General features: G+C 51.0%; 1 non-coding gene across 1 annotated transcript; it reads right to left on the minus strand.

Moving 5' to 3' along the window:
- Window positions 1–227: 227 nt before the first annotated feature.
- On the minus strand, window positions 228–299 carry trnag-ccc (transfer RNA glycine (anticodon CCC)). Its single transcript has one exon. It is a non-coding gene; the product is annotated as a tRNA-Gly (tRNA).
- Between the last annotated feature and the right edge of the window lie 5573 nt (window positions 300–5872).

A 5872-nucleotide genomic window follows, 5' to 3' on the forward strand; every position in this document is an offset into this window, starting at 1 on the left:
GGGTCGGGAATTCCTTCCCTGACCCACTGACCTGCTCAAAGTAAGTGACGATTAATGAAACGGCGATGGGATCTCTTACCCTCACTCATCGAACGAACTGAATTCAGCAAGTTAACCACGGATTAGCATAAGCAGAGCAGTCGAGACCTCGAGTTCTGGACAGATCGTCGTTCTGTCAAAGGTTTACTTGTAACAGTCGCGATGTCGGGAGATTAAACTCTGGAACCTGCGATGGCCGGGAATCGAACCCGGGTCAACTGCTTGGGAAGCAGCTATGCTCACCACTGTACTACCATCGCCGCACTAATGTGCAGGCCATTCGGGTATTGAACCTTCTCCAGTGCTGTTTGACTCTTGTGACTTGATCACGAGTCGCCGAGCTGCTTTCTGACGGGTCATTCCTCACTCTGCTGCAGTACCTGTTCCGTCCAGTTGATGCCGCCACCCTCCAACGGACCGGAGTCACACAGCGCCCAGTGATTGTTAAACAGGTATCGGACCGATGTGCGAGTCGATCCTGTAACAGTAGAAGAGCGATAAATCCTTTCGTGCCTCTCTTATCAGTAAATGGGAAAATAAATCCTGATTAGAAATATCCTTTCCAACCATACGCAGTCATGCCCCAATGGGAGCCCTACCTTCGGCCGGTCCTTGACAACAGTAAGTGACGGAATCGCTGGAGAATCCTGAGACCCGTCCAGTTACACAGTGAGGTGGGTGTCTGAAAGGCGCCGGTTTTACAGTCAACAAAACAAACATCGGGGCGATTCTGTGAGTTCTCCTGTACCCTGACAACCGAATGACTGATTACATTGTTCGTTAGTTCGCGACCTTGTCTCCTTGTGAGTATAGTGGTTAGTCTCCCCACCTGTCACGCGGAGGACCGATGTTCAATTCTCCGAGGGGGAGACGGTTTTTCGGCTTTGAAATATAACTGGGAAAAGAAAAGCAATTTTGAATTTAACAAAATGTAAATGCAATAAAGCATTTGGTGTTGAAGTGCCAGTACATTTGACATCGGGAATGTGGCACAGCCCAGTCTGCAGTGAGCCCGGGCTCGCGACAGGCTCCCGAGCGGAAGTGACTTTGCGTTCAGCCTCTTTCCCCAAATATCCCCTCAGCGAGTCTGTACCTCAGCCCCATTTGGTATTACACTCAGTGACGGAGTCAGTCACTCCGAGCACATTAAACCGGGAATGTTGCCGTCAGATATCAACTCCCGCACGGTCACGCTGTGTCTGCGAGGTTGTGTGGAGAAGACAGGCTCAGGAACATCTGTAACACTTTACAGAGAAGGATCCCAAATCGTGCTCCAGCAGGGCAGACTGCACTAATGCAAGTAAAAAAAAGTCTAATTCACGGGTAGATGACGGGCAGAGATGGCCAGTCCTGACACAATGTGGCTCGTTGGAATCAATAACGCACTGCCTTCGTTCATAACGTACGAATTTTTTCTTGTATTAGTTACCAAGAAAGTAAATACTGATTATGAATGTTCCTTACACCAAACACACAATCAGATCCGAGTAGGAGCCCCTCCTTCGGAGCGTCCTTGAACACAATCAGTGACTGAATCGCTGGAGAATCCTGAGACCCCTCCAGTCACACAGTGAGTTGGGAGTCTGAAAAGTACCGGTTCAATAGTCGACCAACAAACACCGGGATGAACCTGTGAACCCTCCGGTACCCTGACAGCCGAGTGACATATCACATACTGCCGTGGGTTCCTCGTTAGTATAGTGGTCAGTATCCCCGCCTGTCACGCGGGAGACCGGGGTTCAATTCCAGAAACATCTGTTTATTTCTGTTTCCAAAGGGCCCTAATCCGAAATTTTTACCGCCTGATTTTCTCCGAGGATGCTGCCTTCCCTGATGTGCTCCTCCCAGCATCATTGAAATACAAGAGAAATTTTGAAGAAAATAACAGTAAAAGCGATAAAGAGTTTGTTGTTGAAGTGATCATTTCATCGGACATCCGGAATGTGGAACAGGCCGGTCTGCAGAGATCTCGGGACAGAAAAGTTTCCCATGTACAAGAGACATTGTGTTTGGCCTCAGGAACAGCTGAAACATTTTGCAGAGAACGATCCCAAGTGCACATGTTTTACAGCGGACGGCTCCCGGGTTTAAATCCGGCCTGTCCCTCGCCCAGCCACGGACCCTTCTCTCAGACTTTGATCAAACTGAACTGGGGAAAGGTCGCACCTGGCCTTTGATCTGCGATGTCAGGCGGACAAAAGCGCATGCGCCGCGTAGCCCCGCCCCTGGCAATGATTGACAGCGGGCGGCAGATCACATGCGGAGTCTGCGGCAGCTCCGCCTGTGAGCGCCATTCCCTCAGCGAGCGGCGGGAGCGGGTTTAAAGCAGCCGGGAATGGAGAGCTCCCGGGCCCGGGAGCCCGGGCGCAGGGCGCTGACAGCAGCCTCCTTCCAGCAGCGCATCGCTCTGGGAGTGGCTCCGCAGTTGGGCTCAGGGATCGGCATGGAGTCCGGACCCGGGGCAGTGGAGGCTGGGGGTAAAAGGTGGAGTGTAGCAGCGACTGGACACGGAACATGGAGTGAGTGGGGAGGGAGAGGCAGTTCCCGGGCTGCGGTTGGGCAGGGCGGGGCAGGAGGAGTGAGGAGGAACTGCCGGTGACGGTCACTGCTGCTTCCTCTCCCCAGACGAGGAGGAAAAATCCCCGGTTTGGTTCCAGTCTCCCCTCGTGTGTTGTTACTGGACAGAGAGCAGTGGACACAGAGCCGGACACTCAGGGTGGGGGCAGTTTTACACAGAACGTCTGTTGCAGGCTCCCAGTGAGAGGTGCGGGAGGGGGGTGTAGCACAGTTTAAACAGCGGCGGTTTGGCTCCGGTTGAGCGACGAGTCCCACGGGACAGGTGAGTGGAAATGCGAGCTGTATACATCTCCGGGCTCCATGGGCAGTCCCATTCGCGGATCCGTGCCGGGATGTGGCGGTGTGTGTGTCCCTCACTTGGTTTGGAGCTGCCGCCCTCTGCTGGTCAGCAGAAGCTGAGAGCTGCAGCCCTGCAGCGGCCTCACACACTGGCACTGGCTGCACTGGCCGCTTCACACAGCCGTCTGCCTTTTACCTCTCCCTCACTGATCCCGTTTCCTTTTCCTTCCCACAGGGAGAGACTTCAATCAACTCTCCCCGAGGCACAAGAAACAGAGCAGGCGCTCCGTATTTCACACACCAGGTACGTTAAAGTGCACAGAGACACACACAGCTCATCAGTTCCAAGTGTCAGACAGCAGAGACATTCATTCCCACACTGAGCCCAAGGACCAGGCGCACATTTCGAATACAACAGTTAAACAGTAGGGGTGAACAGGGCTCCATATAGATCGACAAAGACGATCTATATGTGGAAGCATAGGATATGGGTGAGGTCCTTAACGAATATTTCCCATCTGTGTTTACCGTGGAAAAGGACATGAATGGAAGGGAACTCGGGAAGAGAGACCACATGACAGTGGAGGAGGTGCTGGAAGTCTTAAAATGCACAAAGGTGGATAAAGCCCTGAGGCTCGACCAAGTGTATCCTGATAGATTACGGGAAGCTCGGGAAAACATTGTGTGCCCCTTGTGGAGAGACTTGTATCATCGATAGCCACGGGTGAGGGGCCGAAAGACTGGAGGGTGGCTCATTGTTGTGCTGTAATTTAAGAAGGGCTGCAAGGAAAACCCTGGGAGCTACAGACTGGTTGGGCTAACGTCAGCGGTGGGACAGTTATTGGATGGGGTTCTGAGAGACAGGATCTAGGTGCATTGGGAAAGGCAAGAACTGATTATGGATGGTCAGTATGGCCCGGTCTGTGGGAATTGTGTCTCTCTAATTTGGTCGAGATTTTATTTTGAAGATGTGACCACGAAGGTAGATGAAGGAAATGTGGTAGACATTGTCTACATGGACTTCAGCAAGGCCTTTGACAAGGTCCCACATGGTTGGCTAGTCTGGTAAGTTGGATCACATGGGATCCAAGGAGGCTGGTCAAATGGACACAATATTGGCTTGATGGTAGGAGACGGAGGTTCGTTTTTCAGCCTGTAGGCCTGTAACCAGAGGTGTACAACAGGGATCAGTGCTGGATCTGCTGTTGTTTGTATCAGAATCACTTATATGGAAGATTTGGATGGCAGTGTAGGTGGCATGGTCAGTAAGTTTGCAGATGATGCTGAACTGAGTGGAAAAGTGGACAGTGAAGACATTTGTCTAAGATTATAAAGGGATCTTGATCAACGAGGTAAGTGGGCCGAGGAACGGCAGCTGAATGCAAAATATTTCACGTCGGTTAGACAAACCAGGGTAGAACTGACAGAGTAAGTGGTCGGGCCCTAGGAGTTTCGTAGAACGCAGACACCTGGGGATGCAGATAGCTCATTCCTACCGACCAACCCAGGTAGAAAGTGTCGTGAAGAAGTCGTTTGACATGCTTGTCTTCATTGGACAGAATATTGGGTTCCGGAACTGGGTCATCATGTTCCAGCTGCACAAGAAGTTGGGAAAGCTGCATTTGGAGCACTGCGTACAGTTCTGGTTGTCCTGCTGTGAGACGGATGTCATTCAACTGTAGAGGGTGCAAAAGAGATTTAAGGCTGTGTCCGCGAATGGAGGGCTTGGGTGATAAGGAGAGATTGGATGGGCGAAGATTTATTTCCCTGAAGCGTATGTAACCTTGAAGAGGTTTATAAAACCATGATGGCCATAGGTCAGATGAGCAGACAATGTCTTTTCCCCAGGTGAGGAGAGTCCAATACTAAAGGCATAAATTTGAAGTGAGAGAGGAAATGTTTAAAAGGGGCCAGAAGCAGGTTTTTCACACAGAACGTGGCCCGTACATAGAAGGCACTCTCAAAAGAGGTGGTACAGGCTGGTACGGTTTCAATGTTTAAAAGGCATTTGGACAGTTCCATGGAGAGGAAAGGTTTACAGGGATGTGGGCCAAATGCAGGCAAATGGGAACAGTTCAGGAAGGCCACCTGGTCGGCATGGACGAGTTGGGCTGAAGGGCCTGTTTCTATGCAGTATAACTCTGTGACTCTAAAGTCTGCTGGTGTTACAGAGCTGTGGGCAGTGTCAGCACCTCCAGACAATGAATGTTTTGAGGTGCAGACAAGATAATTGAATGGGTGAGGACAGGGCAGACGGAACAGAATATGGGGGAATGTGAGGTCATCCACTCCCAAAAGAAACCGAAAAACGGACAGAACTTTTCCATGGGGACAGAGTGAAGTGTTCAGAGGGACCTGGGTGTCCAAACCACTGAAATGTAACGTGCAGGGACAGCAGGTCATTAGGGAGGCCGACAGGATTTTGTCCTGTGATGCAGGAGGATTGGAGAGCAGGAGTAGAGATGTCTCACTGGGATTATATAGGGCCCTGGTGAGAGCGCACATTGAACATTGTGTCCAGGTCTGGTCACATTACCTCAGGAAGGATCTACCTGCAACAGAGGGAGTGCAGTGACTGTTCCCCACACTGAGTGGATTGGTTCCAGAGAGGGCAGGTTGTCTGTGTGAGGGGACCGTGAGTGGTTTGGGCCTGTATTCTCTGGGGTTAAGGAGAAGAAGGGGAGATCCAATGGAGACTTGCAGAATTGTTGAAGGGTGTGACAGACAGGATACAGGGAGAGTGTTTCTGCTGTCTGAGTGGTCTATAGTGAAGGGTCACTATAGATCACTTAGAATGAAGGGGTTGGAACTTCAAGGACAAAGTTCAGAAGCTGCTTCCTTCATCAGAGGATGGTTCACCTTGATATTCTTGACTTGTGGACTGTGGAGACCCAGGTTTCAGTATATTCAGGGCTGAGACTGATAGTTTCTGGGATATATTTAGTCATCCAGGGAGTCTCCGTACTTGTGGTTAGTG

The sequence above is a fragment of the Pristis pectinata genome, chromosome 17 (genome assembly GCF_009764475.1).
Source record: "Pristis pectinata isolate sPriPec2 chromosome 17, sPriPec2.1.pri, whole genome shotgun sequence".
Lineage (NCBI taxonomy): Eukaryota > Metazoa > Chordata > Chondrichthyes > Rhinopristiformes > Pristidae > Pristis > Pristis pectinata.